General features: G+C 48.2%; 1 protein-coding gene across 1 annotated transcript in view; it reads left to right on the forward strand.

Moving 5' to 3' along the window:
• BCO1 (beta-carotene oxygenase 1) overlaps positions 1–18206 on the forward strand; it is a 174448-nt gene that overhangs the window by 26754 nt on the left and 129488 nt on the right. The window lies entirely within an intron of this gene.

An 18206-nucleotide genomic window follows, 5' to 3' on the forward strand; every position in this document is an offset into this window, starting at 1 on the left:
ACAGAGCGAATGCTCTAAGCGTGTCTGAGCATGTGGAGTGTCGGGAGAAGTGGCATTTCCAGGCAGGGTCCAGGTACAGAAAGGAATCCTTTATTGGAGGTAGTTGGCCCTCTTGGTCTTAGAGACTATACCTCCTTGCTCTTATCCAGCCGATGTCTCCACCCTTGCCATTTGGGGTGGCCAGTTTATGAGCCCCCAGCTGCAAAGCCCTGGACTCAGAATATCCACCGTCTCCCCCAGGTTCCAAAGTCTTAACGCTAACCCTCAGTGCATGTGCCCCTCCACCCCCCCTCCCCCCAACGACCACCACCACTGAGAAGCCTTTGCTTCCAAGGAGACCAGCCCCGAAGGTTTTACCAAAGGAACCACTCACTGCAATGGAGTAAGCCAGAAGCATGATAAGGATGACGATGATAAATCCTGAAATGTCCCCCCAAGCACGGCGCAGGGCAGATGTGATCATGTTCATTTTGGGGTTCAACCTGAGCAGATGCCAAAGCTTCACTGTGGACAGCAGTACCAGGAAGGCAATGATGTAGCCAAGGGCAGCATCGGCTGCTGCTGTCTCACTGAAACTGATCCCCCTGTAGGACCAAAAGGGAGGGTGAGTCTCAGAGACTGTGAGAAGCTCAGCCAGAGCTCATCTGGGCTGTCAGGATGCTGGATCCTCAGCCCAGGATGCAGGATTAGATTTGTCATGATCTCAGAGCCCATCACTTCCCACAACAGATCTGGGAGATATAAGGCTAGTCCAGTTCCCCAACTATGTAATGATGAGGTGGGGATGACAGTGATGGAGATGAGAGTAGAGATGGTGATGGTGGTGGGGATGATGGTTACGATAGGGATGACGACAATGATGGTGATGGAGGCGATGTGGTAGGGACGATGATGGTGGTGGCGAGGGTGATGGTGATGGTGGTGGGGATGATGGTTATGATAGGGATGACGACGACGATGACGATGGAGGTGATGTGGTAGCATGTTGGTGGTGGTGGTGAGGGTAATGGTGATGATGGTAGTGATGTGGTAGTGATGGGGGTCATGGGACCATTACCTACCAGTTTTGGTTAATGGCTGCAGAGCTATGGAAGAATGGCAAAGGAAGAATCCTCCCAGGGTCAAGAAGATGGAACTGAGGGAGTTCTGTGAGCCTCCCCTCCTGGTCTGGGGTTACTAGGTGCCACTTCCTCCCTCACATTTGTCTGAGTGTGTGTCCACATTACCCTTACATTTGAAGGAAGGATGAAGGATCATTCGGTTTTTGTGCTGAGGGCCTGATGAACCTCAGCTATGTTTGGCCTTCGAGACCACTGGCTGAGGCAAGTGTTTCTGTCTTTGTTTCATGGATGAGGACGAGGAAGAGTTGGCACCAGGTCACCCAGCTAGTGACATAGCGATACAACTCATGGTGGAAGAAAAAGAGTTGGATCCAGGCCTGACTCCAAATCCTGGTTCTTCCCGCCATCCCACCCTGCCCTTAATTCCCCTCTGTGTCTTTGTGCTTTAAATTCAGTCTTAATATTGGTGTGTCGTTCAAATGGTGTAGACCGTTATCCAGTGACATGGATGGAGCACAGGTTAAAGAACAAAATTATATGATCTCAGGTTTTAAATGCATTTAATGTACATATATAACGCCTGAGTGAAAGCTGTCCTTTTCCCTAATCTCCTGCCCTCCAGAATCTTCCTTCCCTTTGAGCATATGGGGCTGCTGGTATGGATGGCAGCTTCCTCCTTTGGTTCCCGCAGCATCTTTTTCCTGTCTCTCTTAAAACACCTAACCCTCTCTTGCGCCATTTAATTGCTCATATGCGTGGAAAAGTAACTACGTAAGCCCTCTTTTGTGATGACGGCTCTAATGAAAGCATGGTTCTCAGCCTTGGCTGCAGGTTAGAATAACCAGGGAGACAATGAAAATACTAGAGCGGGCTTGTCCCCAGCACTGACCTAGTAGGTCTGGGATGTGGCCTGGGCATCAGGGTTTGATCATCTCCCTGGGCAATTTTGCTGAGGAGCCAGGCCTGGGAAGCACTGGGTTGAAAGGAGACTATGAAGCAAATCACTTGGTCTTAAAAAATACTTGGAAAATTCAGGATCTGGTTATAGAATGACTTATCTATTCCAACAAGCAAACGAAGTTTGCAAGTTTCTGAAATTAACACAACGCTTTGGTTAATTGATTAACCAAATGCAACTGAGGGTTTCATGTAATTCCACATTTTACTCTGGTTTCTGTCAAAAGTGGCAGATTTATGTTTTCTGACAGTGTGAAGAGAACTCTCTTACTATAAGATTGTTTTATAACCCATCTGAGTAAAAACCCTATCTATGTGGATATTGAGAACCAAATATGTTTTAGGTCACGGTGAGGAATTATAAAGCGTGGTTAATGTAGGGGGACAGTGATGATTTACAAATCACACTGGCTGTTAATGGTCTTAATCATGTATAACCTAAACTCACCACTGTTTCTTCCTAGAACTCAGGCTTTGTTCTCTAAGCAGGAGTTTTTCTGCAGAGGGTCAGATGGTATGTATTTGAGGCTCTGTGGGCCAGATAGTTTCTGTCCCAGTAACTCCGTTGACAGTTGTTATCAGGAAAGCAGCCGTGGACAGTATGTAAGGAACAGGTGATGATGCAGTGTTCCATTAAAACTTAATTTACAAAAACGGGTGGCGGGCTGGATTTGGACCCCAGGTCATCTTTTGCAGATCCCTTCAAGAGTTCAAACACCTTTAAGTTTTAGAAATGCTGTTCTGCATAAGATTTACAACCAGCTTGAGTAAAAAATAAAAGCACTTCTGATAATTTCTGAACTCAAAGAACTCAACTGATACGGAGACCTTTCTGTGGAAGGGTGCCTGGAGAGAGGGTGGAACTTTTGTCCTGACTTGGCTGGCGCCATGGGCGTGGTACAGAGAAGAGCTCAGTGAGGGTTTGGGAGTTGAATGAGACCATCTAGGGTGGAGGTTAGGAATGCAGAGTTCTTATAGGCCCTGCATTTCCGTTTGCAAATTCTGTGACCTTGCACAGACATCCTTTCTGAGCCTCAGTTTCCTTATCTGTAAAAAAGGGATGTTGATAGTATTATCTTTTAGAAGTTTTAGGAAGATTAAAGTAGATGAGATAATGCTTTTAAAGTGCTGCTTTTATAACAGTATATGGCATCCAACAATAAATAAATGTTAGCTATATCAATAAAATCACTGAGTCAAGAAATACAGTGGTTTGATGTAAGGATTGGGATCCTGGAGACTTACAAGCTAGGTTTCTTGTTGTTGTTGTTTCCTTTTTAATATATTTCCTTAAGACTTTACTTTTAAGTAATCTCTACATCCAACGTGTGGGGCTCAAACTCATTACCCTGAGATTAAGAGTTGCAAGCTCTACCAAATGAGCCAGCCAGGCACCCCTTCAAGATTTTAAAACAGTTATTTATTTAAAACTTTTTTAGAGAGAGCTAGCAGGGGAGGACCAGACAGAGAATCTTAAGCAGGCTCAGCACTGGGCATGCATGGAGCCCAAAGATTTTATTTTTATGTAATCTCTGTACCCAAAATGAAGCTTGAATTTACAACCCCAAAGTCAAGAGTTGCATGCTCTAGTGACTGAACCTCTCACACAAGGTAGGTTTAAATTACTTCTCTGCCACCTTTAAATGTAGGGCTTGAACTCACGACCCTGACTGAGATCAAGACCTGAACTGAGATCAGAGTCAGATGCTTAACTGATTGAGCCACCCAGGTGGCCCCAGGCATAGCTTTCCTGACCTCAGAAGTCATTTCAGGCCCTCTGCCATCTTGTGAATGAATGTACGGACAAAACAGCCATTATCAGGCCAGGAGGTAATTTGATCCTATGAAGGACAATCAACAATGATAAAGTGAAGACTGACCTGGCGCACATTTCTTGAGTTATCTTTGCAGGATCTAAACCCCCTTGAGTACTCAGATACCAGACCAACTAAAGCCAGAGAATTGACAATGCTGACCTTTGCCAGTCCTAGTGACTTTGACTTGGACTCAGTTACACTAAGATGACTTCTGCCCCAATTCCACGCTGTATTCTCCATTGCGTAGCCCCTTCAAGAATATGTATTCACCCTTCCCTTAAAACTTCCCCATTTTTGTTATTTGGAGAGACCACTTTGGGAAAGATCCTTGATGTTCTCCTTTATTGCAAGTAAAATGCTTCCTTTTCCTATTCTTTGGTTTGGTCATGTCTTTTGGCTGGATGGTTCCCAAGAGGCGAACCTACTTTTGGGTAATAATAACATCTACCACCTTGGGTTCTTATGAGGATCTGGTGGGTTAGTACATCCTGCCTAACAGAGTGGACCCTTTGTAAATGATGTAGGTTGTAAATGATGTAAGACACTTTGTAGCAGATGTAGGTTGACTGGCGTTCTGCTACAGCTTTTGGGCAGGGACCTTACCATGGTGTCACAAGGTCTTTTGTTTTGGTAGGATTTGCAAAAGTAAGCTTTGTTCCATTTTGTCTTAAAAGAGCCCTCTCCAACTGTGTATGCTTCAGGCCCTAAACCTGAATTTAAGTGGTAGCTATAGTTACTTTTTAAAGAGTGACCTGTGATCCTCTGAGGATCAACAGGACTTCAAAAGCCTTCCTCTGGGTGCGGCTGGGTGGCTCAGTCTGTTGAGCATCCAACTTTGGCTCAGGTCAGTTCAACCCGTGTGGGGCTCTGTCCTGACCGCTGGGAGCCCGGATCCCACTTTGGATTCTGTGTCTCCCTCTCTCTCTGCCCCTCCCCCACTCATGGTCTGTCTCTCTCTGTCTCTCAAAAATAAATAAATGTTAAAAAAATTTTTGTTCAAAAGCCTCCCTCTGACCCTGGGGCCACAGAGCTGGAGGAAGCAGATCTAGTGTGGGAGTTGGGAGCTGAGGCAGAGCCACTTACTCCTTCCCATGGTTCCGGTAGCGCTGGATGTCACGTTCTGCCAGGACAGCCCTCTTCACAAACATCGCCAGGGCGCTCCAGCTGGCCAGGATGATGGTCAGCTCCAGAAGATTCCACTTGCTCTGGAAATAGCGCCACCTCTGTTTCCTCATGAGCTTGCCCTGAGAAAGGAGCTGGAGGTTGTACCAAATGCTGTGGCCAGAATTGTGGCTCCCCACCCCTTCCACCAAAGCTCTCCCAGCCATCCAAGATGACCCTCCAGCAGGGGTCTACTGTATCCTGGAGAGGCTCCTTAAAGCCCTGGCCCCACGTGCCTAGAGTGCCTGGGGCCTCTCCCCAGCACTGTGCACAGACCCCATCTGCCCCATCACCAACTCAGGCTGCAGGATTTGGAAGGCACAGAAGAGTAAATACAGCAAAAATAAGAAAAACATTTAATTCTCTCTGATGCAAAAAATTGGGGAAGGAGAAAGACCCTGCCACCCTTTCACAGGGTATTTACTTCAGAAAACTTGTAATTGTGAATTCTTTCTCTGCCCCTTTGAGGTGCATGTCTATCTTTTTAAAAGTTCAGCTAGCCTCAAGAATGTTTTTCTAAAGGACCTGGGAGCTTTCTGTCTGACATGTGATCATGAAGGAAGGTAGCGCCTTCACTCCCAGTTTCCCTGGGAGGGTAGGAGCCAAATGGCAGGCACCTGGCTTCAAATTACAAAATTACCTCCTGTTGTGAATATATATGTTTATTTTTACTTTTTTTTTTAATGTTTATTCCTTTTTGAGAGAGTGTCAGCAGGGGAGGGCAGAGAGAAGGGGACAGAGGCTCTGAAGCCGGCTCTGTGCTGACAGCAGAGAGCTCGATATGGGGCTCCAACTCATGAACTGTGAGATCATGACCTGAGCCGAAGTCAGACACTCAGCGAACTGAGCCACCCGGGTGCCCCTATTTTTCTTTTGATAAAGATAGTTAGCAAACACAAGTGGCCACCCTAATTACCAGGTGAATTTAGAGTGGACTAGTGGGATAGATATGCCATAAATCCTCTTGAGGATTAATTAGTGTTTATCTTAAGAAGGAGTATGTAATGGGTCCTATCTGCCCAGCAATATGCAAGGGTGAGCTTACTTTCTGTTTTTTGAATCTCTTAGTGGATTGTCTGGGATGTTCCTAACTTCTAGTTTAATGCTTATTCAATAAGAAAAGTTGTTTTCTTCGGGGGAAGTGGAGAGTTATTGTTTAATAGGTACAGTTTCAGTTTTGCAGGAGGAAAAAAGTTATGGAAGGATGGATGGATGGATGGTAGTGATGGTTTTTGCACAACAGCGTGAATGTCCTTAATGCCACTGAGTTGTACATTTAAAAGTGGTTAAAGCGGTAAACTTTGTTATATATTATATATACATGTCTTTATGTATATATAATAAGTAAAATATAAAATATACACAATTAAAATAACATATAACATAGAACATACACAATGGTATACATAATCTACCACAATTAGAGATAAATGAATAGATTAGAAATAACAAATAATATAATAAAAATAAATAAATTAGAAATAAATAATTTTGTTAGTTTTGTTTTTTTTTCTTGACCTTTGTGCCTTTGTGGAGAGGTTTTCTAGATTGGCCAGAGACTTTGTTTTTAATTCTGTTTCTTCATCAGGTGTTGCAAGTCAAAAGGAATTGTGCTGTGCAAGTTCTAGGCCTCCCCCACTGTCCCCCACCCCCCTCCCCCGACCAACCCCCACTAAAGAGAATCTCCTATTGTCTTTTCTATTTCCCTCCTCCTACTCACTCTTATGGAGGAAGGACTCCTGTTTGGCTAAGTGCACCTCCATCCTAAAGGGACGGAGAGAGATTTTAAAAATTGCTTAAGCAGTATTTTGAGAAAGATTTAAGGGTTTTGGAAAGAAGCGTTCTGAAGCAGCTGCAGGCAGAGGGTGAGGGCAGCCTGGAGGTGGGTAGGCAGATGGGCCTCCTTTGATGTTCTAGAAAAATGCAAAGACTTAGGTTGTTCTTTGGTAACTGTTCCCTGTTTGGTTTGAGCTGGCGATGTTCAGAGACCCTGTGGGATCCAGGTTTATGAGCCTCATGGTGAGGCAGAGTGTCAAGTTCAGGGGTTAGACTCTATGGGTTCCATTTTGGCCTTGGATAAATTACTTAATGTTTCTGGACTTCAGCTTCCTACTCTGTGAAATGGAGCCAATAGAACCTTTCTATTGGTATTAAAGGAGAAAATCCATGCAGCATTCTTAGCGCAATGCGAATCACGTGGTAGGCACTCAAGGTATCATCCTTATTTTCAAGTGTTTGTCGTGGCTGTTGAGCAGGGGTTGGGGATGTCCTTTTAAGAGACCTGATTTGCATTTTTGGTGGGGCAAGGGGCAGGCCATATCCCAAGCTTCAAATGAGCTCCCTGCCTCCTCAAATCCCCATCATTATCAATGTCTGTACCTTCATTTTGCAACATGGTTGTAAAAGTGGCAAAGGGGATTTTTTTCCTAATTCCCAGAGACCACAGGTGAACCAGACCACATGGAGCACAGTCACCTGTCTCTGTCTCCCACCTATGACATTTTTGGAAGGTCTCAGTTCCTCTCCCTTCCCCATCCGGGAAGGACCAGCCTCTGGATCTTAGTTCCTGAGAGGTGCTGAAAGTTGGTCCTTGAGCTGGGTGGGTCCTCATGACTACAGGAGGACCGGAAAGTTGCCATGGCAAACAGGCAGACAGAACCTCTCCCTCTCCCTTCCACTGGCCTCATTCCAGGGAAGGTGTGTGAGACGGGACAGGTGCACTGCCACCTCCAGCCCAGGGAGCCCTAGTCTACCCCTCACCTGCACAATCATGTAGTAGAGAAGGAACAGGAGGTAGATGACCTCTGCTGCTACCACGAAGGGGTGCCAGCCGTCAGTGAAGGGGTACAGGCGCAGGCTTTGCAGGTTCGCATGTGCAAAGAAGGTTCCTGGGAAGCAAAACACGTTCTGCTCATTCCTGGTCACCTGCCTGCTCAGAGCCACTGCTTCTGACCGGAAGTCATCTGTGCCATGATGCAATCTCAGGCCCTTCTTAGGACTGGCCAGGGCAGAAGAGAAGATAAAGGTCCTTCAGACCCAAAAACCCAAGGGACTGGACAGGGACACACGGGGGATGCCAACGACAATGCACTTGTCAGAAAGGATGCCGGGAGCTGCACGGGGAGAGCCGTCCCCTACCCTCTGCATCTGGTAGCCTCCATTTGTGCCCTCAGTCACCTCCAGCCAGAGCACAACTGCCCACTTAACATTAATCTGCTCCAGGCTGGCTCCCCCTTTTTTTTTTTTTTTTTAACTTTTTAAGTTTGTTTATTTTGAGAGAGACAGTGCGAGTGAGGGAGGGGCAGAGAGAGAGGGAGACCAAGAATCCCAAGCAAGCTCTGTGCTGTCAGCACAGAGCCTGACACGGTGCTCGAACCCACAAAACTGTGAGATGATGGCCTGAGCCGAAACCAAGAGCCAGATACTTAACCGACTGAGCCACCCAGGTGCCCCAAGGCTGGCTCACTTAAAGCCAGTTCACCTAAAAAGAGTTCGCTAAAGACCGATTCATCTATTGACCAATATGCCTAAAATTCAACCTTCTTTTGAATCAACTTTCATCCATTTGTGTATCTTTTCTTTTTGGCAGATATTGTAATGATATTTTAGTTATCTTTTAAGAAAAAAACCAATCTGACTAATAAGGCTACTGCCTCTGAAGACAAAGCCAACCCCAAGAATGGCAGAATGGAGAGACACAAACAACCCGAGTCCATGCCGACATCAGTGGACTGCTTGAACCAACCAGACCTGACAACCACCCCTCACTTTTCATCTTTTAGAAACATATAATTTAATCAGGTGTGTTTGGGAACAGACTGTTTAATTGGTCCTAAGAGTTGCAAAGGTGGCAAAAAGAAATAGAATATAAGTATACAAATAACCATCCCCCCCATAAGGATTTGATAGAAGTGCTTGACGATGTTGACAGTGGCCAGTGATCATAGAAGTTGAAGGCCTTTTGCTTTTCACTTTACACAGTTGTGAAATTTAAAGAACTATAGACATGTATTAGTTTTATTAAAAATGTAATTTGATACTAAAAATCATTTAATTTTTAAAGGAGAGGTGGTTGAATTTTAGGAAAATTGATTTATTAGCTGAAGAGGCTTTAGGGCCGCATTTTCAGTAGATTTTGAAAGCGTTAAAAGAGGGAGGAGGGCAGGTAATGGGGAAAAAGATCAGAGCACAGTACATCTAGTTCAGGGAAATGTTTTTGAAGCTCTTGTGTCTTACGTGTATTTGTGTGTGTGTGTGTTGGAATATGATGTAAAATGTACTTTATGCTGTAGGTTGAGGTACAGAGTAGTAAAGTATTATTTTAGATGAAGTTATCTGTTCCCAGGTTGCACCCTCCCCAGCTCTTCCCTGCCAGCCCCTCAACCTGCCTCCCCCAGATTGGGAAGCTCAAGAGTATGAGATGCTTTCAAACCCCAACTGCGTTCCCTTAGAGTGTCTTGGGAGACAGGCCAGAGAGAAGTGAGGGCAGCTAGGAATAAGGCTGGTGCAGCCCTGGAGCCTGGCCTTTGGGTGCCCGGGGAGAACTAAGACCCGCCCCGAATCTCCCAAACAACCATTTGCCCTGGAGCTCTGGCCCTGGGGCACCGAGGCCCAGCCTGGTCAGGAGCCCTGGCCCAGAGGGAGGGGCGTCTGTCTTCCAGAACGCAAGTGGGGTCACAGGCGAGGCTGCCCACCCAGGGCGCCGGTCTCCAGGGTCAGAGTGATGATGCAGAACAGATTGACGTTGGCGTTGTAGACCGTGAACTCCACAAAAACGGCTCTGGTCAGGCTGTCCAGCCAGGTGTTGTCAAACAGGTACTGGAGAATTCTGTAGGAAGAGGAGCATTTAGAGACCTCTCCATCTGCAGTGGCTCCCCACCCGCTCTGCCCCGGGAGAAAGCCAGGGCTTCCTGTGGAAAATTTTCCCTCTGACTCAGCTCCGTGCCCTGGGCCACAGGGCCTTGGGACTGCTCCTGGGAGTGATCACAGTTTCCCACCCATGGTGCAGTGTCTTGGCACCCATGGTCTCCTGGCTGTCAGAGCAGAGGTGCTCCAAGTGTGGTCCCCGTAGTGCATCCGCCTCATGTGGAAACTTGTTAGAAATGCAGATTGCCGGGCCCCACCCCAGATCTCCCAAAACAGAAACTCCGGGGGCAGAGCCTGGGGATTTGTGCTTTGATGAGCCCTTCCTGGGATTGTGATGCTTTTTTTTTTTTTTTTTTTTTAATTTTTAATTTTTATTGTGATTCTTTTTAAAGTTCGAGGATCACCGAGTAAGAGGAAGTGCATAGAAAATCAGGGGCTTAGGTAGTCAGCCGCCGCTGTTGAAATCTCTCTTGGGCTGGCAGTTCACATAAGACCAGTTTCTGGAGGTCTGCCCACTGCTGCTGCGGAAAGAGCGTGTATTACATGGACCTGGGTTCAAACCCTGACTGCCTTGCAGGGAAACTAGTAACCTCTCCATGACTCAGTTTCCTCCTCTACAATGGTGTTGACACCAGCTTGTCAGGAACATTGTGAAGAGAAAGTGTGTGTGTGTGTGTGTGTGTGTGTGTGTGTGTGTGACAGCAATAATGATGGACTATTTTTAAATATTTTAAAACATGCCCTGTCTCCAGTGGGTCTGTATCCTGCTTGGTGTGCAGAAGAAAGAGTATCAGTTGTTCCAAGTGGCAGGAAAACACCTTTTGTGCCAAAAGAAACTATCCCTGACCTGTCCTTAATCCCAGGGGTCCCCTGCCAGTTGTTCCCCTTGGGGATTTGTTACCAGTGTTCCTCGGTTTTGTAAGAATACAGGGAGGAGACCGAGGTTCACGTGGATTCACTAACTTGCCTGGGTCTGCAAAGTTAACAGGGAACTGTGCCAGGGTTTAACACCTCTGACGCTCGAACTCTCGAGTGTGCCGGGAGAGGTGGTCTGCATGTGCCCTGCGTGTCCTTGCACCACCATGTTGGGTGTTCCAGGAATGCAGGGTCCTCTCTGGGCTTTACCCAAGCCATTTCTCGAGGCTGTGTTTATAGTGAGCAACCTCAGGAGACGAAGGTGAGATGGCATCCTTCGGACAAAGAGCAGGCTTGCTTCTGCTACCGTAAAAACAGTGAATGCTCCAAACTCTGTGTTATTCTCTGGTCCTGTAATTCACTGTGCATAGCAGAATTCTGGGTAAGGTGAAGAGCCTTAATCGCTTCCCATCTGCCTGGTGGTGGACAGCTTTGTGTGGTTGGTGGAATTCCCCATCCCTACACTGGCTCCAGCCGAGGCCACGGGACTCAGCCCACGAGCCTGAGGGTGCTGGAGAGGGACCTCCCCTCCACCTGGGAGACTCCAGTGTCCAGGGGCCTGGAAATCCCATCTGCATACTTCAGAGACCCCCAGTCTCTCCCCATAGCAGCGTGAATGGACTTGGCTACACCCCCCAATCAGACCTGGACTCTAGCACCTGGTTTTCCTTGGCCACATGTGAATCAAGTGAGTCTTACCTCGATGTGCTTCTGCGATCGGTCCCCAGGGGGGCCACGTAACCGCCTCCCCGGTACATGGTTAGTTTGCCCCAGAAGGGATACCCTCGGCGCTGGCTCTGGCTCTCGTACTGCCAAGCCCGGGAGAGGCCGCTGCTGTTGTTGAGGACGGAGGCATTCCAGCCTTCCCCATAGTCTGACAGGTCTTCAACATCCAGGGAGTAGGGTGCGCGGCACCCATGACGAGAAGCCTGCAGCTGTGGGGCACGAGAGCAAGAGCTTTCCCGGACCCTCACTTGGCGAATCTGGGCACTGCCAACCAGCCTGGAGTTGCCATCAGTGACAAAGCCTGGAGATGAAAATCCAGTAGGTCAGTGTGGTCATCAAAATCATTTTCGCGCATTCCAAGTTCCCCGGCCTGGACGCTAACGTGAACTTCAGTGTAGCCGTCGTGAAATAGTCAAGAGTAGTTCATGGCCAACCATAGGATACATTCACCACCATCTCCCTACTTGGGTGTCATCCATTTCCCACATAACTTCTCTTGAGGAATGGCCCCCATCCAGTCATCACCTTGGAGACCCTTTGTGCCCTTTCCCTCAATGCGCACATCCCAATAGTCAACAAGGCCCGTCAACTCTCCCTCTTCAGTGTTGTCTGCAGCCATGCCCCTCTCTCCGTCACCCTAGCCCCTCACTCCTGCATCAGCCCCATCATTTCTCCCTAGCATTCTAACGACTCTCCGCTTCAACTTCCACATGATTCCAGAATGATCCTTCTTAAACACAGAGTTGGTTGTTATTCTCTCATGGAGAAACTGTCAGTGGCTTCCTGTTTGCTTAGGCATAAACTGTGGACTTCTGAGGCCCTTCATGATCTTGCCCCTGTTTCTGTCTCCTGCTTTGCTTCTCACTGGTCCTCAACTCCTAGCCTACACCCAGTGCTTTATAATTCCAGGAATGTGCTGTGGCGTTTCAGGCTTGCCTTTTCTCATGTTACCCCTTCTGCCTGGGTTCTGCCTCCATGTAGCCAATTCGTGCTTGGTTGTCTCTCGTTCGAGAAGTCCTCCACTCTGTACCCAGGGAGCTTTAGGGCTCCTGTCTTGTGCACACACAGCCCTCTGAGGGTCACTCCTTCAAAGCATATCGTCCCGTGGTTATCGGTTGTCTGTAATGCTGATGGTGACAGTGACCCATGCCTGTTCTCAGGAATATGCACAAGGGGCTGACACACGTCCTGGGAGAGGGGAGAGTACCTGGGTAGTGACTGTACAGGTTGCTCACGAGGGTGGTGTTGGCCCATGTGAAGAACTCCCGGAAGCCCAGCACGGCCGAAAAGCCTTGGGTGAAGCTGTGCTCGAGGTGTCTGTTGAAGTGGTAGGTGCTAGGGTCCCTCTGCCCATAGGCGACCAGCAGCAGCATCCACAGGAAACCCAGATATGCTGGGAAGGGAGGCATAGCCCTGGTCACACAGGGGCCCCAGCCCCAAGCCCAAGGCAGGAAATAGAATGGTGCATAGCAAGGCCTTGTAGACCAGCTACTTGCCAGCGCCCCCCCCCCCCCCGCCCCCCCCCAGTGACAGTGGAACCAATCCTTAGCAGAAAGGAGTAAAGTCCACAGATCAGAAGCCTCCTGCCTGGGTTCCAATCCTGGCTGTGCCACTTCCTATCCATGTGACTTTCACAAGTGACTTACCCCTCTGCCTTACTCTCCTTGTCTGTGAAATGGGGACAATTCTATTCACAGGGTTGTGATGAGGGAGTCAATAAATCAATATTTATAAACCACTTAAAAATAGTGCCTGCGCAGAATTCATGCTCCATAAATGTTTCTTAAAAAAAGTCTTTTAAAAATGGGCCTCTGCCATGTTGCAATGCTGAGGACAGAGCAATGAAAATGACCGTTGTGTTCCCTGCCCTCAGGGAGGTTACCTGTAGACAGGTGAGTGTGATGTAAGGGCCCTTTAGGTACAAAGATTTCGTTTAGGATGCCACACATCAAAATCTTAGGGGGATGCAGAGCCTTACTGATCCAGAATCTCTGGGTCCGGAGCCTAGGAATATACATTCCAGCAGCCCCTGCCTGGGATGAATTGGAACTCCGCCTGTACCCCTGTGCTCTCTTTATTCCGTACATGCTGCTACTTCTATGCAAGCTTCCCTGCTCTCCATTTGTCTGGCTGTAATGTGCTCAGCCAGTGGGAAGGCAGGCTGGGAGTGCTGCAGGGTCAGTGTCCTCCCTGGAAGCAGCCCTCACCAGTGACCTGCGAGTGACAACTGGGGGCGTGTACTACATACTCCCACAGAGGTCCCAAGCAGGACTGGGCTCCAATTCCCACATGGAACCCACTCATCACCACATCTTCTGTTGCCCGCCTTCTCTCTTCTGTACTTTCCTTTTCTCTGCCAGTGGTTCCCAGGATCACCTCCCCAACCAACTGCTTGTACCCAGATCTGCTTATGGGAGAACCCAGACTAAGATATACAGAAGCTCCTGGTCAACAGGAGCTTGGGGAGCTTTTCTGAAGACACCCAATCTTTGGGCTGAGAATAAAAGAATAAGGAATTAGCCAGAAGGAAAGGTAGGGAGGAGGGGAGGCACATTCCAGGCAGGTTAGATTAGCCTGTGCCAAGGCCTGGGGTCCGCAGAGGGCAAGGAGTCCCAGGAGCTGTAGAACACGGTGTGACAGAGCTCAGGGCACACGGGCCAAGAGAGGTGACCCAGGGTGGGCAGAGCCACAGTAGGGAGCTCAGATTTTACCCTAAGGTTCATGTGAGGCCACCAAAGGATTTTCAGCATGGGGGAGAAGCTGGGGCGAGTTGATATTTAGGAAAACAGGCCCAGAGGCAGTGTGGGTCTGTCAAAGATTGCACCGTTGGCTGTTCAAGTCTTTGCTGACAACCAGCGAGTGGGGAGACTGCTTGTGGGTGACCTTGCTGCCTACCCAAGATTTCTCTGATGAAGGCATATGCCTTCTGTTCCTTGAGGTGTGTAGTTTTCATCTTCTCGATGTCAGTGGCCAAAGGTGGCTGGTAGATGTCCTTTCTGCTGCACCTTCGTGCTCGGAACAAGGCAGAGGGGTCTGTGAAAGCAAGGACACAAGGACTGTCCCCCAGGGGGCGGTGGAGCTGCCCTCTGCTTTTGCAGCCAGGAGCCATTTCCCAACACTACCCTCCACACCTCCGCCCCTCCATCCCCACACCCAGAATTCTGTCCCTTCTCCTTCCACAGAGAATCCTCCTTGTACTGAAAGCACAACGCTCCCCTCCCCCCCCCCCCCCCCCCTGCCGTGCTCTTGGACTCTGAGATAGATCCCAGTGCTCTGAAATTTTGATGGATGGAAGAAGGAGGGTAACTAATATTTCCAAGTCCTGTCATGTCTAATTCTAAGTATCTTCTTTTTCCAAGCCACTTTACTAAGCTATAATTTTCGTAAATATTCCCATTGGAAGTCTACAATTCAGTGATTTTAGTAGATTTATAGAGTTGTGCAACCATCACCACAACCTCATTGTACAACATTTTCATCAACCCAGAAGGTTCCCTCATATCCCCATGAAGTCAGTCCCCACTCCCACCCTCAGCCCCATTAATTTGCTTTCTGTCTCTATAGATTTTGTTCCTGGATATTTCATATAAATGGAATCATGCAGTGCATTGTTTCTGGTGTCTGGTTTCTTTCACTTAGCATAATGGATTGGAGTCCATCCATGTTGTTGTGTAATTAGTATTTCGTTCCTTTTTTTGGTATGGATATACTCCTGTATGTTTTTATCCACTCATGTCTGGATTGTTCCTAGTTTTGCCTATTATGAATAATGCTGCTATGAACGTTCGGGTACAGGTGTTGGTATGGACATAGATTTTCATTTTTCTTGGGTAGATTCCTAGGAGTGGCCATTTGGCTATTTCAAATGAACCTGCTGTGGACATGTAGCTACAAGTTCCTGCATGAAAATAAGTCTTCATGTCTCTGGGATAAATGCCCAAGAATGTAATCGCTGGGGCATATGGTAAGACCGTTTTTAGATTTGAAAGGAACTGCCAAACTCTTTTCCAGAGTGACTGTACCATTTTACATTCCCAGAAGCACTGTGTGAATGGTCCAGTTTCTCTGCATCCTTGTCAGCATTTGCTATTATCACCATTTTTCATTTTTCATCCTGATAGGGGTGTATTGTCCCCACTGTCTTTTGAATCTGTGCCTTTCTTTCCACCCCCACTACCAGTACCTATAATCTCTTGTCTGGACCTTTCCAGTAGTCTTTTGTTCATTTGACCCAACACTTCTGGTCTCCTAAAAGCAGTTATAGTAATGTTTCTCAAACCATAAGATAGATCATGCCTCTCGTATTTAGCCCTCCAAAATCCCAGCATTGACCCAGGTGCTACAAGGCCCTGCTCCCCACCCACCTCTCTGCCCTCATTTTGTTTTTTCCTCCCTCCCTTCTTCCTTCCTTTCTTAGAGAGAGTGCACACAAGAGAGTGTGCGGGGCAGAGGAAGAAAGAGAATCTCAAGCAGACTCCATGCTTGGCACAGAGCCAATTAGAGGCTCGATCTCAAAACTGTGAGATCATAACCTGAGCCAAGGTCGTGGGCTTAACCGACTGAACCACCCAGGTGTCCCTGCCCTCATTTTGAACCATTCTCCCCCTAATTCCCTATGCTTTGGCTACACTGTCAGTAGTCCTACAAAATGACAAGCCCTGTCCCACCTCAGGGCCTTTGCACGTGCCCAGTGTGCAGTCCCTCCCTGCACCAGGCTCCAGGAACCAATGGAGGCACCACCTCAGCAGAGAGGCCTGCACTCTCCAGTTCTCTCCGTAAGTTCTCACATTGCACACTTGGATGTCTGCTTGTGTTGTTTACTTGTCTAATGCGTCTCCCCCAGTGGGCTGTGCTTTCCAAGGGCAAGCTGCTCCATCCAGTGCTGTGTTGCTTGGGGTGGGAGCAGGGATTGGCTTCAAATTGTCAAGAGGAAACCTTTTCAGGGTCATGAAGCTGCTCCAAATCTGAATTGAGATGATGGTTGCACAGCTCTATACATTTACTAAAATCAGTGAATTACACACTTACAGTGAGTGGATTTTATGTAAATCATGTTCCTGAGCCATCGAACTGCGTGGCACACGGCAAGTACTCCCTGAGTAGCTGCCAAAGGAATGACTAAATGAATATTTAATTGTTCTGGAAGCTGGTGTCTCCTTGTGCAAAAATTACTCTTTTATCTTGGGGAGAAGATTTTAATGGACCTTTTGGATCTGCAGAGCCAAAACCAAGAGAAAAACAAATGCAAACCCTACCCCAGAGTGGAAGGATACTCTAGGAGGTAACCCCGCTGTATAATGTCTGTACAAGAATGTAGGTATGTCTTTGGTTGATTTGTTTCTGTTTTCTTTTCCCTGAAAGTCAGAGTGTCTGCGTGGGACTATTTATTAGAGTGTTGATTCTGTTCTGTTTGCTTGTTTTGTGTGATGGTCTTGTTGTAGGCATTCTCTGGAGTGTGGGTTGAGAAGTGAGATGTCAGGTTGCAGGGAAAGGTGCTGCTCCGTGGCCCTCCTCCAACAAGGGTCAGCATGGCTCTGTTCCAATAAAACTTTGTTTACCAAAACAAGTAGTGGGTTCCATTTGTGCCCTGGGCTGTAGCTTGCAGACCCTTGTCCTGGAACTCTTTGCAGCCCAGCTGCAAGCATGTTCTGTTTTCTAAAGGCCAGGGGCCTGGGCCTTGGGGGAGAAAGCTGCTTTCTTGGGATTACACAGAGAATGATGGCCATGCAGAGCACGGCCCCCAAGGGGCCTCTTTTGGCCAAGGGGTCCTGCTTGGGGGCAAGAGAGAGGGCTGGGGTAGAGAAGAAACAAGGTTGCCCTGGAGACAGGGAAGGAGTCATTTGTTTTTGGATGGGTCAGGGGTACTTCCCCAATCAGGGGTGAAGGAATGTTGGAGCAAGAAGGTCAGCGGCTGGGCCCTGTAGGGCTCAGCCTCATCAGTTTCCAGGTCCCTGCCTCTACCTGTGCACGATTACCTGGGCCAGACGGATGTCCTGGGAGGGAGGCCACGGGCTCGTCCTCATCCTCCACTTTCTTTAAAACCAACGCGAAGAAGGCAGCAAAGCCCAGCACCTGGGAAACACCCGTTGTGAATCCCAGGCCCGAGCTGGCACCTATCAACTCCTGATCTGGGAGGAGTGAGGATCGGGGTCAAATCTGTAGAAACCTTGCTCTGGGGAAGTCAAGTGGGAACCAGCCCATCCTGTGCCAGGAGGGGGCGCGGCTGTGAGGCGAGAGGATCGGGGCGGGGCGGAGGGGGGTGGCAGCACCTGGCCACCAAGCAGGCACAGATAGTGGATCTTGGGCTTTCCGTACTTTTCAGACCAAAGCCTTTCCGCCTGCGCCCTCCTGCTGCCAGAGCTCTCTCTTATCTCTCCTACTACCTCAAGTACTGAGTTACATCTTCCTCCTCCCTCCGTCCCTCCTTCCTTCCTCCTGCACTGATTCACGGGCACATGCAGGGAAGGGGCAGAGAGAGGGAGAGAGAAAGAGAATGTCAGCACAGAGCCCCACTCGGGGCACGAACCCATGAACCGTGAGATACTGACCTGAGCCAAAATCAGGAGTCAGACACTTAATGGACTAGGCCACCCCAGGGGACCCTATATCTTCTGATAAAGGCTATTTGGGGCAGAACTGGGGACTAACTGGCAAAATGGGGATGAGGGATTTGGCACATCTTGTAAGTATAAAGAATCACTGT

This window comes from Panthera leo, chromosome E2 (genome assembly GCF_018350215.1).
Source record: "Panthera leo isolate Ple1 chromosome E2, P.leo_Ple1_pat1.1, whole genome shotgun sequence".
In the NCBI taxonomy this organism is placed as follows: domain Eukaryota; kingdom Metazoa; phylum Chordata; class Mammalia; order Carnivora; family Felidae; genus Panthera; species Panthera leo.